At 49.8% G+C, this 19,221-nt stretch overlaps 1 protein-coding gene across 1 annotated transcript in view; it reads left to right on the top strand.

The window, feature by feature from the left end:
• lingo1a (leucine rich repeat and Ig domain containing 1a) overlaps positions 1-19,221 on the top strand; it is a 981,364-nt gene that overhangs the window by 407,535 nt on the left and 554,608 nt on the right. The window contains exon 3 of the transcript XR_011938493.1: positions 15,507-15,568. The gene's annotated coding sequence lies outside the window, so the exon portion shown is untranslated. The remainder of the gene's footprint in view (positions 1-15,506; positions 15,569-19,221) is intronic.

Below are 19,221 nucleotides of genomic sequence, written 5' to 3'. Positions count from 1 at the left end.
ACAGTGCGATGCTTAATAGTGAGCTCACAGCACCTTGCTGCTTAATAGTGAGCTCACGGCGCCTTGCTGCTTAATAGTGAGCTCACAGCACCTTGCTGCTTAATAGTGAGCTCACAGCACCTTGCTGCGTAATAGTGAGCTCATGGCGCCTTGCTGCTTAATAGTGAGCACACGACGCCTTGCTGCTTAATAGTGAGCTCATGTCGCCTTGCTGCTTAATAGTGAGCTCACAGCGCCTTGCTGCTTAATAGTGAGCTCACAGCGCATTGCTGCTTAATAGTGAGCTCACAGCACCTTGCTGCTTAATAGTGAGCTCACAGCGCCTTGCTGCTTAATAGTGAGCTCACGGCGCCTTGCTGCTTAATAGTGAGCTCACAGCACCTTGCTGCTTAATAGTGAGCTCACAGCACCTTGCTGCTTAATAGTGAGCTCACAGCACCTTGCTGCTTAATAGTGAGCTCACAGCGCCTTGCTGCTTAATAGTGAGCTCACAGCGCCTTGCTGCTTAATAGTGAGCTCACAGCGCCTTGCTGCTTAATAGTGAGCTCACAGCACCTTGCTGCTTAATAGTGAGCTCACAGCGCCTTGCTGCTTAATAGTGAGCTCACAGCGCCTTGCTGCTTAATAGTGAGCTCACAGCGCCTTGCTGCTTAATAGTGAGCTCACAGCGCCTTGCTGCTCAATAGTGAGCTCACAGCACCTTGCTGCTTAATAGTGAGCTCACAGCACCTTGCTGCTTAATAGTGAGCTCACAGCGCCTTGCTGCTTAATAGTGAGCTCACTGCTGGACAACACGGATAAGGTGAATGTCATTCAGTGTCACAAGAGCCTGGGACACGCTGACTGCTGAGATACTGTCAGGGAAGCAGCACTGACATTTTCCAACAACGGCAACATGGTATTCTTGCTTGTTAAAACTGGCCCATAAGCTTGGCCCGGAGGCGTCATCGAAAGCGGCGGAGGCTCCAAGCGAGTTGCTGCAAAGGTCTGTTCACACACTGGGAGTAATTCTACAGATGTGCGATAGATGTGCAGTAGAGAGCATCCTATCCGGCTGCATCACAGTCTGGTATGGCAACTGCTCGGCCCAAGATCACAAGAAACTGCAGAGTGTGGTGAATTCAGCCCAACACATCACACAAGCTGCCATCCTCCCATTGATTCTGTCTACACCTCCCGCTGCCCCAGGAAGGCAGACAGCATTATCAGAGACCCCTCCCACCCAGGCATTGCCCTCTTCCAGACCCTTCCATCAGGCAGAAGATACAGAAGTCTGAAGACCCGCACATCCAGACATAGGAACAGCTTATTCCCCACAGCTACTAGACTCCTCAACGACTCCCCCTCGGACTGATCTGTTCCCTGTAAGAACACTATTCACGACGCCCTATGCTGCTCTTGCTCATGTATTTGCTTTGTTTGGCCCCTTGTTCCGCACTGTAACCAATCACTGTTTGTCGATGTACCATTTGTCAATGTTCTCTGTTGATTATTCTTGTGTCTACTATGTACGTACTGTGTACGTTCCCTCGCCACAGAAAAATACTTTTCACTGTACTTCGGTACATGTGACATTAAATCAAATCAAATCAAAATCAAATAATTCAGAGAAGGTTCACCAGGATGCTACCAGGGGAGAAGGGGTTTACCTTATGAGCAGTTGGGAGCCACCATTGAGGTTTGAGAGGTGGTCCTATTGGAAGATATAAGGACGGGGTAGATGGTGGGTGGTTGTTTCCTATTCAGGGAGAATCGAGCGCCGGGGCGGTGGGGGTGGGGGTGGGGGGGTGCGGGGGGAGGGGGGGTTACGGTGTCAGAATAAGGTGCTTCCAGTTTAGGATGGAGATGAGGAGGTGGAGACGAGGGGAAACCTCTTCTCTCATGGAGTGGTTAGTCTGGGGAATTCTCCTCCACAACGAGGAGCAGAGACTGGCACACTGAATATATTCGTGGCTGAGTTAGATGTTTGACCTGTGGGGGTGTCGAGGGTTCTGAGGAACAGGCAGAAAGTGGAATTAATGCAACAATCAGACCGAACAGGACCTCATTGAATGGTGGAGCAGGCTGGAGGGGTTAAATGTTCTCAGAGTCCATTGTTACAAAGCCCGCTGAATGTTTTCACCAGGCCAATTCTTTGAGGATGTTGCACAGTGCTCTGCGTCACAGGTCTGACGTCAATCACTTCAGCAAGTGATGCTCTCCTCGCAGGAGACATCCAGCAACACCCAGGAGGCAGAATCTTTTCCTTATTTGTGAATTTTGTCCTTTCAAGGTGAGGAATCAAAGGATATGGAGAAGGGATAGAGAGCAACTTACTTCAGTTTTACAACAGTAAATCTCCCTCTACACTGTCCCCATCAAACACTCCCAGGACAGGGACAGCACGGGGTTAGATACAGAGTAAAGCTCCCTCTACACTGTTCCCATCAAACACTCCCAGGACAGGTACAGCACGGGGTTAGATACAGAGTAAAGCTCCCTCTACACTGTCCCCATCAAACACTCCCAGGACAGGTACAGCACGGGGTTAGATACGGAGTAAAGTTCCCTCTACACTGACCCCATCAAACACTCCCAGGACAGGTACAGCACGGGGTTAGATACAGAGTAAAGCTCCCTCTACACTGTCCATCAAACACTCCCAGGACAGGTACAGCACAGGGTTAGATACAGAGTAAAGCTCCCTCTACACTGTCCCCATCAAACACTCCCCGGACAGGTACAGCACGGGATTAGATACAGAGTAAAGCTCCCTCTACACTGTCCCCATCAAACACTCCCAGGACAGGTACAGCACGGGGTTAGATACAGAGTAAAGCTCCCTCTACACTGTCCCAATCAAACACTCCCAGGACAGGTATAGCACGGGGTTAGATACAGAGTAAATCTCCCTCTACACCGTCCCCATCCAAGACTCCCAGGTGAGGTACAGCACGGGGTTAGATACAGGGTAAAGCTCCCTCTACACTGTCCCCATCAAACACTCCCAGGGCAGGTACAGCACAGGGTTAGACACAGAGTAAAGCTCCCTCTACACTGTCCTCATCAAACACTCCCAGGACAGGTACAGCACGGGGTTAGATACAGAGTAAAGCTCCCTCTACACTGTCTCCATCAAACACTCCCAGGACAGGTACAGCACGGGGTTAGATGCAGAGTAAAGCTCCCTCTACACTGTCCCCATCAAACACTCCCAGGACAGGTACAGCATGGGGTTAGATACAGAGAAGACCTCCCTCTACACTGTCCCCATCAAACACTCCCAGGACAGGTACAGCACGGGGTTAGATACAGAGAAGAGCTCCCTCTATACGGTCCCCATCAAACACTCCCAGGGCAGGTACAGCACAGGGTTAGATACAGAGAAGAGCTCCCTCTATACTGTCCCCATCAAACACTCCCAGGACAGGTACAGCACGGGGTTAGATACACAGTAAAGCTCCCTCTACACTGTCCCGATCAAACACTCCCAGGACAGGTACAGCACGGGGTTAGATACAGAGTTACGCTCCCTCTACACTGTCCCCATCAAACACTCCCAGGACATGTACAGCACGGGGTTAGATACAGAGTAAAGCTCCCTCTACACTGTCTCCATCAAACACTCCCAGGACAGGTACAGCATGGGGTTAGATACAGAGTAAAGCTCCCTCTACACTGTCCCCATCAAACACTCCCAGGACAGGTACAGCACGGGGTTAGATACAGAGTAAAGCTCCCTCTACACTGTCCCCATCAAACACTCCCAGGACAGGTACAGCACGGGGTTAGATACAGAGAAGAGCTCCCTCTATACTGTCCCCATCAAACACTCCCAGGACAGGTACAGCACAGGGTTAGATACAGAGAAGAGCTCCCTCTATACTGTCCCCATCAAATACTCCCAGGACAGGTACAGCCCGGGTTAGATACACAGTAAAGCTCCCTCTACACTGTCCCGATCAAACACTCCCAGGACAGGTACAGCACGGGGTTAGATACAGAGTTACGCTCCCTCTACACTGTCCCCATCAAACACTCCCAGGACAGGTACAACACGGGGTTAGATACAGAGTAAAGCTCCCTCTACACTGTCCCCATCAAACACTCCCAGGACAGGTACAGCACGGGGTTAGATACAGAGTTACGCTCCCTCTACACTGTCCCCATCAAACACTCCCAGGACAGGTACAGCACGGGGTTAGATACAGAGAAAAGCTCCCTCTACACTGTCCCGATCAAACACTCCCAGGACAGGTACAGCACGGGGTTAGATACAGAGTTACGCTCCCTCTACACTGTCCCCATCAAACACTCCCAGGACAGGTACAGCACGGGGTTAGATACAGAGTAAAGCTCCCTCTATACTGTCCCCGTCAAACACTCCCAGGACAGGTACAGCACGGGGTTAGATACAGAGTAAATCTCCCTCTACACTGTCCCCATCAAACACTCCCAGGACAGGGACAGCACGGGGTTAGATACAGAGTAAAGCTCCCTCTACACTGTTCCCATCAAACACTCCCAGGACAGGTACAGCACGGGGTTAGATACAGAGTAAAGCTCCCTCTACACTGTCCCCATCAAACACTCCCAGGACAGGTACAGCACGGGGTTAGATACGGAGTAAAGTTCCCTCTACACTGACCCCATCAAACACTCCCAGGACAGGTACAGCACGGGGTTAGATACAGAGTAAAGCTCCCTCTACACTGTCCATCAAACACTCCCAGGACAGGTACAGCACAGGGTTAGATACAGAGTAAAGCTCCCTCTACACTGTCCCCATCAAACACTCCCCGGACAGGTACAGCACGGGATTAGATACAGAGTAAACCTCCCTCTACACTGTCCCCATCAAACACTCCCAGGACAGGTACAGCACGGGGTTAGATACAGAGTAAAGCTCCCTCTACACTGTCCCCATCAAACACTCCCAGGACAGGTATAGCACGGGGTTAGATACAGAGTAAATCTCCCTCTACACCGTCCCCATCCAAGACTCCCAGGTGAGGTACAGCACGGGGTTAGATACAGGGTAAAGCTCCCTCTACACTGTCCCCATCAAACACTCCCAGGGCAGGTACAGCACAGGGTTAGACACAGAGTAAAGCTCCCTCTACACTGTCCTCATCAAACACTCCCAGGACAGGTACAGCACGGGGTTAGATACAGAGTAAAGCTCCCTCTACACTGTCTCCATCAAACACTCCCAGGACAGGTACAGCACGGGGTTAGATGCAGAGTAAAGCTCCCTCTACACTGTCACCATCAAACACTCCCAGGACAGGTACAGCATGGGGTTAGATACAGAGAAGACCTCCCTCTACACTGTCCCCATCAAACACTCCCAGGACAGGTACAGCACGGGGTTAGATACAGAGAAGAGCTCCCTCTATACGGTCCCCATCAAACACTCCCAGGGCAGGTACAGCACAGGGTTAGATACAGAGAAGAGCTCCCTCTATACTGTCCCCATCAAACACTCCCAGGACAGGTACAGCACGGGGTTAGATACACAGTAAAGCTCCCTCTACACTGTCCCGATCAACCACTCCCAGGACAGGTACAGCACGGGGTTAGATACAGAGTTACGCTCCCTCTACACTGTCCCCATCAAACACTCCCAGGACATGTACAGCACGGGGTTAGATACAGAGTAAAGCTCCCTCTACACTGTCTCCATCAAACACTCCCAGGACAGGTACAGCATGGGGTTAGATACAGAGTAAAGCTCCCTCTACACTGTCCCCATCAAACACTCCCAGGACAGGTACAGCACGGGGTTAGATACAGAGTAAAGCTCCCTCTACACTGTCCCCATCAAACACTCCCAGGACAGGTACAGCACGGGGTTAGATACAGAGAAGAGCTCCCTCTATACTGTCCCCATCAAACACTCCCAGGACAGGTACAGCACAGGGTTAGATACAGAGAAGAGCTCCCTCTATACTGTCCCCATCAAATACTCCCAGGACAGGTACAGCCCGGGGTTAGATACACAGTAAAGCTCCCTCTACACTGTCCCGATCAAACACTCCCAGGACAGGTACAGCACGGGGTTAGATACAGAGTTACGCTCCCTCTACACTGTCCCCATCAAACACTCCCAGGACAGGTACAACACGGGGTTAGATACAGAGTAAAGCTCCCTCTACACTGTCCCCATCAAACACTCCCAGGACAGGTACAGCACGGGGTTAGATACAGAGTTACGCTCCCTCTACACTGTCCCCATCAAACACTCCCAGGACAGGTACAGCACGGGGTTAGATACAGAGAAAAGCTCCCTCTACACTGTCCCGATCAAACACTCCCAGGACAGGTACAGCACGGGGTTAGATACAGAGTTACGCTCCCTCTACACTGTCCCCATCAAACACTCCCAGGACAGGTACAGCACGGGGTTAGATACAGAGTAAAGCTCCCTCTATACTGTCCCCATCAAACACTCCCAGGACAGGTACAGCACGGGGTTAGATACAGAGTAAAACTCCCTCTACACTGTCCCCATCAAACACTCCCAGGACAGGTACAGCATGGGGTTAGATACAGAGTAAAGCTCGCTCTCCACTGTCCCCATCAAACACTCCCAGGATAGGTACAACACAGGGTTAGATACAGAGTTACGCTCCCTCTACACTGTCCCCATCAAACACTCCCAGGACAGGTACTGCACAGGGTTAGATACAGAGTAAAGCTCCCTCTACACTGTCCCCTTCAAACACTCCCAGGACAGGTACTGCACGGGGTTAGATACAGAGTAAAGCTCCCTCTACACTGTCCCCTTCAAACACTCCCAGGACAGGTACAGCACGGGGTTAGATACAGAGTAAAGCTCCCTCTACACTGTCCCCATCAAACACTCCCAGGACAGGTACTGCACGGGGTTAGATACAGAATAAAGCTCCCTTTGCACTCCCAGGGCAGGTACAGGTTGGAGAGATAGGAAAGTTTCATTCTAAGTGTGGAATTCAGAATGGAAATGGTGGTAAGTGTAAAATGTTCAATGTATTACACGTGTACCTTCGTTCAGGTCTATTAATGTGTCACTGCACCTCTCTGCTGATGTATCATTGCTCGATTTGCTTTTGAGTTGGATGAGTGGAGATGCTCTCTGTAACTTTAGAGAGTCAGATTTATCTGATAACTTGGGGCACTTGCGATCACACAGTCACTAAAATCTCTGACTATATATAATAATGTTTTGTCCAGACGTCAAGCTGGACAAACACCAAGTTGGGAGCTTATTTCTCCCAGGAAATTCTGCCCTCAGGCAGGAGGATGAAGGACATCAGTAACAACAGAATCCACATCGTGCAGGCAGATATACGGCTGGAAATGTCCATCTGTGCCCAGTGGCCAACCTCAACTCTCTGTCAGGACCTCGAGCCCCGGAGGTGACCAGCATCGAGAGAGTGAGGGAGATAACGAGGGTGGTCAATTAGTGATTAGGTTTGAGTTTCAGAGCTGTGGGAGCAGAGGGAGGGAGGGATGGTGAGGGAGGGAGGGAGGGAGTGAGGGTGTGTTGGTGAGGGATGGAGGGAGGGAGGGAGGGAGGGTGGGAGGGAGGGTGAGGGAGTGAGTGAGGGAGGGAGGGTTGGTGGGTGGGTGAGGGAGGGAGGGATGGTGAGGGAAGGAGGGAGGGAAGGAAGGAGGGAGGGTGAGGGAGTGAGGGAGGGAGGGATGGTGAGGGAGGAGAAGACCTCCACAGATTACAGTACTTACTGTGGATTAAAGGGTTAACGGGTGGGATATTCTAATGTATGACATAGATGATGATGTACTACTGACACTAATCAGCCATGTGACAGATTCTCAAGAGAATCATGCTTAGGAGCTACATGCCTACTCTGTAACCTATTACATGTAGCACGAACTGACAGGCGTTAAACAGATACCAGAGTCTGTGTACCGTCTAAAAACCAAGTCCCAGGCCTGGAGTCCAAGACATAAAGACCTAGGGCGAGAGGGTCGGAGAATCTCCGGGGGCTGGCGTGAATCCTGCCCCTGCCGGTTGCCGAATTCTCCGGCACCGGATATTCGGCAGGGGCGGGAATCACACCGCGCCGGTTGGAGGGCCCCCCCCCCCCCCCGCGATTCTCCGGCCCAGATGGGCCGAAGTCCCGCTGCCAAAATGCCTATCCCGCCGGCGTAGATTAAACCACCTACCTTACCGGCGGGACAAGGCGGCGCGGGCGGGCTCCGGGGTCCTGGGGGGGGCGCGGGGCGATCTGGCCCCGGGGGGTGCCCCCACGGTGGCCTGGCCCGCGATCGGGGCCCACCGATCCGCGGGCGGGCCTGTGCCGTGGGGGCACTCTGTCCCTTCCACCATGGCGGAGGTGGAAGAGACTCCCTCCACTGCGCATGCACGGGAATGCCGTCAGCGGCCGCTAACGCTCCCGTGCATGCGCCGCCCGGAGATTTCATTTCCGCGCCAGCTGGCGGGGCACCAAAGGCCTGGGTGGAAATTCGTCCGGCGTCGGCCTAGCCCCTTAAGGTTGTGGATCGGCTCCCCAAGATTGCGGAGCATTCCGCACCTTTGGGGCGGCGCGATGCCCAACTGATTTGCGCCGTTTTGGGCGCCAATCGGCAGACATCGTGCCTATACCGGAGAATTTTGCCCCAAATCTCCAAACACTTTTATTAATTGATGTGTTGGGTGTTTTGGATCACAAACAGGTCACCAACACTGAAAGTGGTGCAACTCTATTTTATTAGAAGGTTAACTATATTAACATACTTGAACTGTGGGTAAATGCAATACCAGCTTTAACTGTTGACCCTTGCCTAGTCCTAACCAGGTGATGCACTCAGCACGTGGTGAATGTCTGTGTTGCAGGCTGTGAGCTCTGTGCTCCTAGCTAGCTGCAACTCGAATGAGCGGGAACTCTCCTGTCCCCTGTCTTTATAGTGCGTGTGCTCTCACTGGTGATTGGCTGCGGTGGTGTGTATGCTGATTGGTCCCACTGTGTGTCCATCAGTGTGTGTCTGCACCATGATATACTGGTGTATATTATGACATTAATGAATACAAAATTGCGAAGGGTTTCTATTGAAACAGTTGAAGGTCCCAGTCAGTGTTTGTCCTTATCATCAGGCAGGTTTACTGAATCTATTATTGTAGCTGTAAAAGTATGACTTTGGTGCGTGTTCACTGTTTCCCTCTGTCAGTGTAAAGCAGTGACGGTAAAGCTCGTCAATAGATCAGATTGGACGCAGTGAACCCTGAACGATATCACGGGGATGTCCAGCTTGTATCTGACTCTGTCGCCTGTTTGAGAGGATTAGTGTCTTCTAGACCCATGAGCGGAACATCATCGAAGAGTTTCCATCACCAGGCTTCATTCAATAATGTTTCAATTACTGCGAAAAAACAATTCATTTCGCAATGAACAAGGGGGATATGAGTTCCTTCACTGACAGACTTGGGCATCGAGGCAATGAGGCTTTGTTGATGATCTCTTTTTGTGAACAGGGAAGGATTCTAATCTCTGAGCCGGAGATAATCTCCTGAATTATGTGCCATCATACAGCACTCTCAATGCCCTAAAAGGTTATCATTAAAACGTGATAAATGTATTTTCAGATTCATTGTTGTGGAGAAAATGTGTTCCCATCAATGGCTTAAAATGCAGCTTAAATACCCTGGGATCAAAGAGTCTCTGAATGGGAGTTTAACGTTTCAAATATCAGATGGTCATTTCAGATGTCATTACCCGAATGGATTTCTGTTCGGCGTTTTAAAGAAGGACTTTTGTGCGAATCAAAATGGTGCGTGTCGGCTGGAGCTGAGAATGGAGCACGTTATATTTCTGTTTCTTCACTTGTCCCATTCCCATCTCCTTTTTCCTCTTCCACTATCATCCTCTTTGTCATTTCTCCCTCTGGACCTCCATCCTTGTGAGGATCTGAAATATTCCAAGGTGGTGGAACCTGCTCCTTAAATAGTTTGAAAAGGGAGTTGGGCAGGTTCTTGAGGACGAGGAATTTACAGGATAATGGACAAAGGCAGGATTTTGGACGAAGAGCAATTGCTCTTTCAAAAACCAGCTGGCCTCTTTCTGTAAACTTCTTTATCTCTACATAAATCCAAATTGCTGTGATTGGAACCCAAGCTGCCAACGACAGGATTGGCACGAGCGACCACCACAAGTCCTTGTGGAAGCAAAGTCCCACCTTCACATCGAAGAATGTTCCGGATGTTGGGGACGTCCAGAACTAGGGGTCACAGCCGAAGAATAAGGGGTAAGCCATTCAGGACAGAGGAGAGGAAGTAAATCTTCTCTCAGAGTGTTTTGGCCAGTTTGTTGGATATATTAGAGGGAGCTGGACGTGGTCCTTGCTGCTAAAGGGATCAAGGGGAATGGAGAGAAAGCGGGAACGGGATACTGAATTTGCACGATCAGCCATGATCATATCGAATGGTGGTGCAGGCTCAGAGCCCGAATAGCCCCCTCCTGCTCCTATTTTCTATGTTTCTATACCCTTCAACATGTTGTGTGACCCGGACAACATTTAGGCTTGGACAGATGAGTGGCAATTAACATTCACACAAGTGGCAGGCATTGCCCATCTCCAACATCGCCCCTTGACATTCAATGGCATTGCCATCGCTGAATCCCCCACTATCAACATCCTGGGGGTTACCATTGATCAGAAACTGAACTGGACCCAGCCACATTAATACTGTGGCTACCAGAGCAGGTCAGAGGTCAGGAATTGTGCAGGGTGTAACTCACCTCCTGACTCCCCCAAAGCCTGTCCACATCTACAAGGCACAAGTCAGGAGTGTGATGGAATACTCTCCACTTGCCTGGATGAGTGCAGCTCCAACAACACTCAAGAAGCTCAACACCATCTAGGATAAGCAGCCCCGCTTGATTGCTCCCCTTCCACAAACATTCTCTCCCTTCACCACCGATGCACAGTGGCAGCCGTGTGTACCATCTACAAGATGCACTGCAGTAACTCACCAAGGTTCCTTAGACAGCACCTTCCAAACCCACGACCACTCCCATCTCGAAGGGCAAGAGCAGCAGATACCTGGGAACCCCACCACCTGGAGGTTCCCCTCCAACTCACTCACCGCCCTGACTTGGAAATATATCGGCCGTTCCTTCACTGTCGCTGGGGCAAAATCCTGGAACTTCCTCCCTAACAGCACAGTGGGTGTACCTACACCTCATGGACTGCAGCGGTTCAAGGAGAAAGCTCACCACCACCTTCTGAAGGGCAACTAGGGATGGGCAATAAATACTGGCCGAACCAGCGACGCCCAGATCCTGACAAAGAATAAAAAGGACACGAAACAGGGGGCGAATGGTTCGGGAAATCACTGCCTGAACTTGTATTCGATTGTACAATCCTGTCTGCACACAATTCGGGGCTAATTGGAGACATTTACTCGAGCTGCGAGTTTTGGATTGATTTCTGAATGAAGTTTATCTTAGAAGTGAAAAGAAGGAGCGATGACACATCAGCTTTGGTGTGGTCCCAGAGCGACCTGGATGTGGTGCCGTGAGCTGCCTGAACACTGCCCCCTCCAGGCTGTCTGCCACCACTGCACCAGCTGGCTGGCTATAAATCCTGCATCCCTGCACGTTTCCCCGTGCACCGGCTCTGGGCCCGGATTGTCCTGCGTGTATCCTCCTCTCAGTTTGGGTGGGGGTGCTGAGGTTCACTCAGGGGGCCTTTCTGGGGCTGCCTCTGCCGCATGTCCCAACATTGAGGACATTGGCGCACAGCCGAGCCCCTGAACGAATACTTGACTCAAATTGTCTTTCTGATTCAACGGCAACTTGTATTCATTTTCTGCCCCCCCCCCCCCCCCCTCGGGTGGGCTTCCCCCGTGCCCCAGTCCAGGCGCTGACTCACTATGGAGGGACAGGCAGAGGTCACACTATCCCTACCCCTTGGGTTAGCTTTCACTAGAGGCCCCTGCTAGTGAGTGACCTGCTGATCGTTCAACCCAGAGAGGGACACGTTATTCGGCCACAACCCTAACCGCCGAGCAGTCCCGCAGCAGCCGTGCGAGCTCCGCCTCTCTGCCCCACACTGCCCAAGCCGGAGACGGTGTAAGACCTCCCTCAGCAGCAGGGTGATTCAGTGCCACCTGGAGGGCACCTCGCAGACTGGTTCAATGCCAGCTCTTTACCCCAGGAACTCTGTCTCACAGCACACCGTAAACTCTGCAGCAAACTTTAACGGTAGCCATGATGTGGAGGTGCCGGCGTTGGACTGGGGTGAGCACAGTGAGAAGTCTGACAACACCAGGTTAAAGTCCAACAGGTTTGTTTCGAATCACTAGCTTTCGGAGGGCAGCTCCTTCCTCAGGGGAGTCCGGATGAAGGAACGACGCTCCAAAAGCTCGTGATTCCAAATAAACCCTGTTGGACTTTAACCTGGTGTTGTCAGACTTCTTAAAGTTGAAGATAGTTATGAACAAAACCAATCAGGAATTCAGGAGAGAAGTCTCCTTTTTTTTACCCAGAGTATGGTGGGAATGTGGAACCCGGGCGAGGAATGCGATGACGATCAGGTGAGAGGGAGTCAGCTGGGCGGAGGTTAGTCCATCGCGGCTGAGAGGCATATTCCTGTGTTTCAGTTTGCGGGGAAAGTGAGCTGGGAGAACGGATATCGCCATTGAGGGTTTAACAAACTGAATGTGGAAAATGAGAAGTTAAACAATCAGCTCAAGAGGTGAAAAAAGTAACACCTCTAATTTACCAAATTAGGAGTGTGGTGACACAGTGATTTGTGTTAATGATTAAAATAATTAAAATGGAGAGTTGTATTTCTGTAATGCCTTTCGCAACTACAGGACATTCCAAAGCCTTTCCCATCCAATGAAGTGATTTACGATCGGAGTCACCGTTACAATATAGGGACTCAGAAAAAACAGCAAAGTGATGGTGACCATTAATCTGTGTTTTTCTTAGGTATCAGTTATGGAATCACAGATGTTTACAGCACGGAAACAGGCCGTTCGGCCCAGCTGGTCCATGCCGCCCAGTTTCTATCACTAAGCTAGTCCCACTTGCCCGCATTAGGCCCATATCCCTTACACCACCCTGCCCATGTAACTGGCTAACTGTTTTTTAAAGGACAAAATTGTACCCGCCTGTACCACTGCCTCTGACAGCTCGTTCCAGATGCTCACCACCCTCTGTGTGAAGAAATTTCCCCTCTGGTCTCTTTTGTATCTCTCTCCTCTCACCTTAAACCTCTGCCCTCTAGTTCTAGACTCCTCTACCTTTGGGAAACGATGTCGACTCTCTACCTTATCTATGCTCCTCATTATTTTATAGACCTCTATAAGATCACCTCTCCTACGCTCCAGGGAAAAAAAGTCCCAGCCTATCCAGCCTCTCCTTATAACTCAGACCATCAAGTCCCGGTAGCATCCTCGTAAATCTCTTCTGCATTCTTTCCAGTTTAACAATCTCCTTCCTATAATAGGGTGACCAGAACTGCACACAGTATTCCAAGTGTGGTCTTACCAATGTCTTGTACAACTTCAACAAGACGTCCCAACTCCTGTATTCAATATTCTGACCAATGAAACCAAGCATGCCGAATGCCGCCTTCACCACCCTGTCCACCTGCGACTCCACCTTCAAGGAGCTATGAACCTGTACCCCGAGGTCTCTTTGTTCTGTAACTCTCCCCAACTCCCTACTGGATAGGTCCTGCCCTGATTTGATCTATTAAATTTCATCACTTCACATTTATCCAAATTAAACTCCATCTGCCATTCATTGGCCCACTGGCCCAATTGGTCAAGATCCCGTTGCAATCCTAGATAACCTTCTTCACTATCCACTATGCCACCAATCGTGGTGTCATCTGCGAGCTTATTAACCATGTATCCTACATTCTCATCCAAATCATTAATATATATCACAAATAACAGTGGGCCCAGCACCGATCCCTGAGGCACACCACTGGTCACAGGCCTCCTATTTGATAAATAACCCTCCACAACCACCCTTTGGCTTTGGTCGCCGAGCCAGTTTTGTATCCAATTGGCTACCTCACCCTGGATTCCGTGAGATTTAACCTTTTGCAACAACTACATACAAAGCGGTGCCTTGTCAAAGGCCTTGCTAAAGTCAATGTAGACAATGTCGGCTGCACTGCCCTCGTCTATCTATCTTGGTTACCCCTTCAAAAAGCTCAATCAAATTGGTGAGACATGACTTTCCCCTTACAAAGCCATGCTGACTTTCCCTAATTAACCCTTACCTGTGTAAATGCCTGTAGGTCCTGTCCCTCAGAATACCTTCTAACAATTTGCCCATTACAGAAGTAAGGCTAATCGGTCTGTAGTTCCCAGGCTTATCCCTACAGCCCTTCTTAAACAAGGGAACAATAGCTGGGGGACGAATGTTGGCCAAGGCACTGAGGAGAACTCCCTGCTCTTCAAAATAGTGCTGCTGGAGATCTTTTATAACTAGTCACCTGAAGCACAGCCACCTCCAACAATGCAGCACGTCCTCAGTACTGCTCTGGAGGATGTGTTCTAAAGCGGGAGACTCCAACCCTCAACTGTGTGACTCCGAGGTGAGAGTGCATCGTTGAGCCTCTTGTCCAGGCCCATTACAGTTGAGTTGCAGGGGGTCTTGGAATGAGGGCGCAAACCTGTGGAATGTTCCAGTGTAGGTTGACTTTGGAGGATTAGAAAGTGGGACTGTGATCCCAAATGGGAGAGTGCGATTGCCGTAGAATCACAGAATGATTACAGTGCAGAAGGAGGTCATTCAAACCTTGGTGTTTGTGTAGGCCCTCGGCGGGAACACTTCACCCATTCTCCTGCCTATTCCCCGGCGCCCCACTCATTCTTCATTTTCAGTTAACAATCCAATTGCGTTTTGAAAGCCCCGATTGACCACCAAACTCTCGGACGGTGCTAACCGCTCACCGTGTGGAAGAAGGCTCCGCTCAAACCTCCATTGCTTCCTTTCCCAACATCGTTAACTCTCAGCTGCTCTCTGACCCAGCGAAGCCGCTTAGCTGATAGGGTAATTAGGCATGGGCGCGTAAGTGAGCGAGAGGTTGTCTGAATGATCGTGTAGCACCTTATTGTTGCAATGAGCTATTTCTGACTGATGAAGCAACGTTAACGGTGTTGCTTTTCAGGGATTGGGAAAACTGGATAGCCTGTCCACAGACAGCGCTATAAACTCCAGACACAAATCAATTTTACATCACAATTAGTCTTCCCTGCTATTAATGATGAACATTGTAGCTTTGATTATGGCAAGGAAAAGGGGGAGGAATAATGTGACTTGTTCTTCTTTTGCCTGTATTTTGAGGGACTTATTGATAATGAAGAGCAATGAAACTCTACAACCCCTTCGAGATGGGCTGTAAAATGAGTTTTCAATCCCAGTGATAAAAATTCTGAAAACAATTGGAATGGAGCTGAACTGCGGGAACTGCTACTGGTGCGTTCTGCAAAAATGTAAGTAGAATTTAGCAGACAGACTGGCCAATCTAAAGTGTTGTCCAACTTCTTTCTCTAGGGATCAGTGACTGGTTCGGAGAAGGTGATTCAAGGACTGGGATCTCTCCAAGCTGTTAGCCGGTAGGAATAAAACATCTACTTCACTCAGATCATTTGGCATTGGTCACTGGGCTTGGGATGGAGCGGGCGACACGACGGTTCCAGGCTGACCTTTCTGACGATCCCACTGGTTTCGACACTGCTGCCTTTTCCTGGAGTTTTGTCAGAGTGATTGATTAAAAGTTGGCGACAAAGGCGAAGGAAAGTTGATGTGATTGATTGATTGATATTTATTGTCACATGTACTGAAGCACAGTGAAAAGTATTTTTCTGCGGCCGAGGGAACGTACACAGTACGTACATAGTAGACAAAAAGAATAATCAACAGAGAACATTGACAAATGGTACATCGACAAACAGTGATTGGTTACAGTGCGGAACAAGGGGCCAAACAAAGCGAATACATGAGCAAGAGCAGCATAGGGCGTCGTGAATAGTGTTCTTACAGGGAACAGATCAGTCCGAGGGGGAGTCGTTGAGGCGTTTAGTAGCTGTGGGGAAGAAGCTGTTCCTATGTCTGGATGTGCAGGTCTTCAGACGTCTGTACCTTCAGCCTGATGGAAGGGTCTGTAAGAAGGCAATGCCTGGGTGGGAGGGGTCTCTGACAATGCTGTCTGCCTTCCTGAGGCAGCGGGAGGCGTAGACAGAATCAATGTGGGGGTGACAAGCTTGTGTGATGCGTTGGGCTGAGTTCACCACACTCTGCAGTTTCTTGTGATCTTGGGCCGAGCAGTTGCCATACCAGACTGTGATGCAGCCGGATAGGATGCTCACATGCCGAATTTCTTTAGCTTCCGTATAAAGTAGAGACGTTGTTGGGCTTTCTTGACTGTTGCATCAACGTGAGTGGACCAGGACAGGCTGTTGGTGATGGTGACCCCCAGGAAAGTAAAGCTAAGTTAACCCAAAAGAGTAGAAAGGACTAGATCAATCATGAGCTCGAGAAACCTTGGGATGCTCTTTCCGATGTTTTTGGGTAGGGTGCTCTTTCCAAGAGCCGGTGCAGACTCGATGGGCCGAATGGCCTCCTTCTGCACTGTAAATTCTATGATAATCTATTAAACAGATTGTGTGAATAAAGCCTGTTGCTAAGTGACGCCAGGTTTGGGTTTTTGAAGGCCTGGAGATTATCTCGGGAAGGGCTGGGGGGGGGAGGAGATACCCCACAGGCCAGAGGTCCCAGCGAAACAGTGGCTGTAGGTCGGAGATGGGGATTTAAGTGTAACACAGCAGGAGGTAAGAGTCAGCACTGGACCTGGAGCTGGAGCGCTGAAAACCAAAGGATCGATGACTATCATCCTGACAAAACAAGGATCCAAGGAAGATCCCAGCTGAGAAAGTGGAAGAGGTTGTGGATGTGAGCTGGAGAATGGAGCAAAGGAGTTAACTCATTCAAAACATTGGAGAAGAGGAAATGGAGGGCAGTAACGCAAAGAGAGAGAGCAGGAGGGAGAGAAAGATGGAGGAAGAGAGGAGGCACAAGAGAGGGGGAACAGGTAGGGGATCAGGGGAGACACAGGGATAAGGAGAGAACAACAAAGAACAAAGAACAAAGAAATGTACAGCACAGGAACAGGCCCTTCGGCCCTCCAAGCCCGTGCCGACCATGCTGCCCGACTAAACTACAATCTTCTACACTTCCTGGGTCCGTATCCCTCTATTCCCATCCTATTCATGTATTTGTCAAGATGCCCCTTACGTCACTATCGTCCCTGCTTCCACCACCTCCTCCAGTAGCGAGTTCCAGGCACCCACTACCCTCTGCGTAAAAAACTTGCCTCGTACATCTACTCTAAACCTTGCCCCTCTCACCTTAAACCTATGCCCCCTAGTAATTGACCCCTCTACCCTGGGGAAAAGCCTCTGACTATCCACTCTGTCTATGCCCCTCATAATTTTGTATACCTCGATCAGGTCTCCCCTCAACCTCCTTCGTTCCAGTGAGAACATACCGAGTTTATTCAACCGCTCCTCATAGCTAATGCTCTCCATAACAGGCAACATCCTGGTAAATCTCTTCTGCACCCTCTCTAAAGCCTCCACATCCTTCTGGTAGTGTGGCGACCAGAATTGAACACTATACTCCAAGTGTGGCCTAACTAAGATTCTATACAGCTGCAACATGACTTGCCAATTCTTATACTCAATGCCCCGGCCAATGAAGGCAAGCATGCCGTATGCCTTCTTGACTACCTTCTCCACCTGTGTTGCCCCTTTCAATGACCTGTGGACCTGTACTCCTAGATCTCTTTGACTTTCAATACTCTTGAGGGTTCTACCATTCACTGTATATTCCCTACCTGCATTAGACCTTCCAAAATGCATTACCTCACATTTGTCCGGATTAAACTCCATCTGCCATCTCTCCGCCCAAGTCTCCAAACAATCTAAATCCTGCTGTATCCTCTGACAGTCTTCATCGCTATCCGCAATTCCACCAACCTTTGTGTCGTCTGCAAACTTACTAATCAGACCAGTTACATTTTCCTCCAAATCATTTATATATACTACAAAGAGCAAAGGTCCCAGCACTGATCCCTGTGGAACACCACTGGTCACAGCCCTCCAATTAGAAAAGCATCCTTCCATTGCTACTCTCTGCCTTCTATGACCTAGCCAGTTCTGTATCCACCTTGCCAGCTCACCCCTGATCCCGTGTGACTTCACCTTTTGTACTAGTCTACCATGAGGGACCTTGTCAAAGGCCTTACTGAAGTCCATATAGACAACATCTACTGCCCTACCTGCATCAATCATCTTAGTGACCTCCTCGAAAAACTCTATCAAGTTAGTGAGACACGACCTCCCCTTCACAAAACCGTGCTGCCTCTCACTAATACGTCCATTTGCTTCCAAATGGGAGTAGATCCTGTCTCGAAGAATTCTCTCCAGTAATTTCCCTACCACTGAAGTAAGGCTCACCGGCCTGTAGTTCCCGGGATTATCCTGGCTACCCTTCTTAAACAGAGGAACAACATTGGCTATTCTCCAGTCCTCCGGGACATCCCTTGAAGACAGTGAGGATCCAAAGATTTCTGTCAAGGCCTCAGCAATTTCCTCTCCAGCCTCCTTCAGTGTTCTGGGGTAGATCCCATCAGGCCCTGGGGACTTATCTACCTTAATATTTTTTAAGACACCCAACACCTCGTCTTTTTGGATCTCAATATGACCCAAGCTATCTACACCCCCTTCTCCAGACTCAACATCTACCAATTTCTTCTCTTTGGTGAATACTGATGCAAAGTATTCATTTAGTACCTCGCCCATTTCCTCTGGCTCCACACATAGATTCCCTTGCCTATCCTTCAGTGGGCCAACCCTTTCCCTGGCTACCCTCTTGCTCTTTATGTACGTGTAAAAAGCCTTGGGATTTTCCTTAACCCTATTTGCCAATGACTTTTCGTGACCCCTTCTAGCCCTCCTGACTCCTTGCTTAAGTTCCTTCCTACTTTCCTTATATTCCACGCAGGCTTCGTCTGTTCCCAGCCTTTTAGCCCTGACAAATGCCTCCTTTTTCTTTTTGACGAGGCCTACAATATCTCTCGTTATCCAAGGTTCCCGAAAATTGCCGTATTTATCCTTCATCCTCACAGGAACATGCCAGTCCTGAATTCCTTTCAACTGCCACTTGAAAGCCTCCCACATGTCAGATGTTGATTTGCCCTCAAACATCC

Source organism: Scyliorhinus torazame, chromosome 30 (assembly GCF_047496885.1).
Source record: "Scyliorhinus torazame isolate Kashiwa2021f chromosome 30, sScyTor2.1, whole genome shotgun sequence".
Classification (NCBI taxonomy): Eukaryota; Metazoa; Chordata; class Chondrichthyes; order Carcharhiniformes; family Scyliorhinidae; genus Scyliorhinus; species Scyliorhinus torazame.
This window is presented reverse-complemented; position numbering and strand designations above follow the sequence as displayed.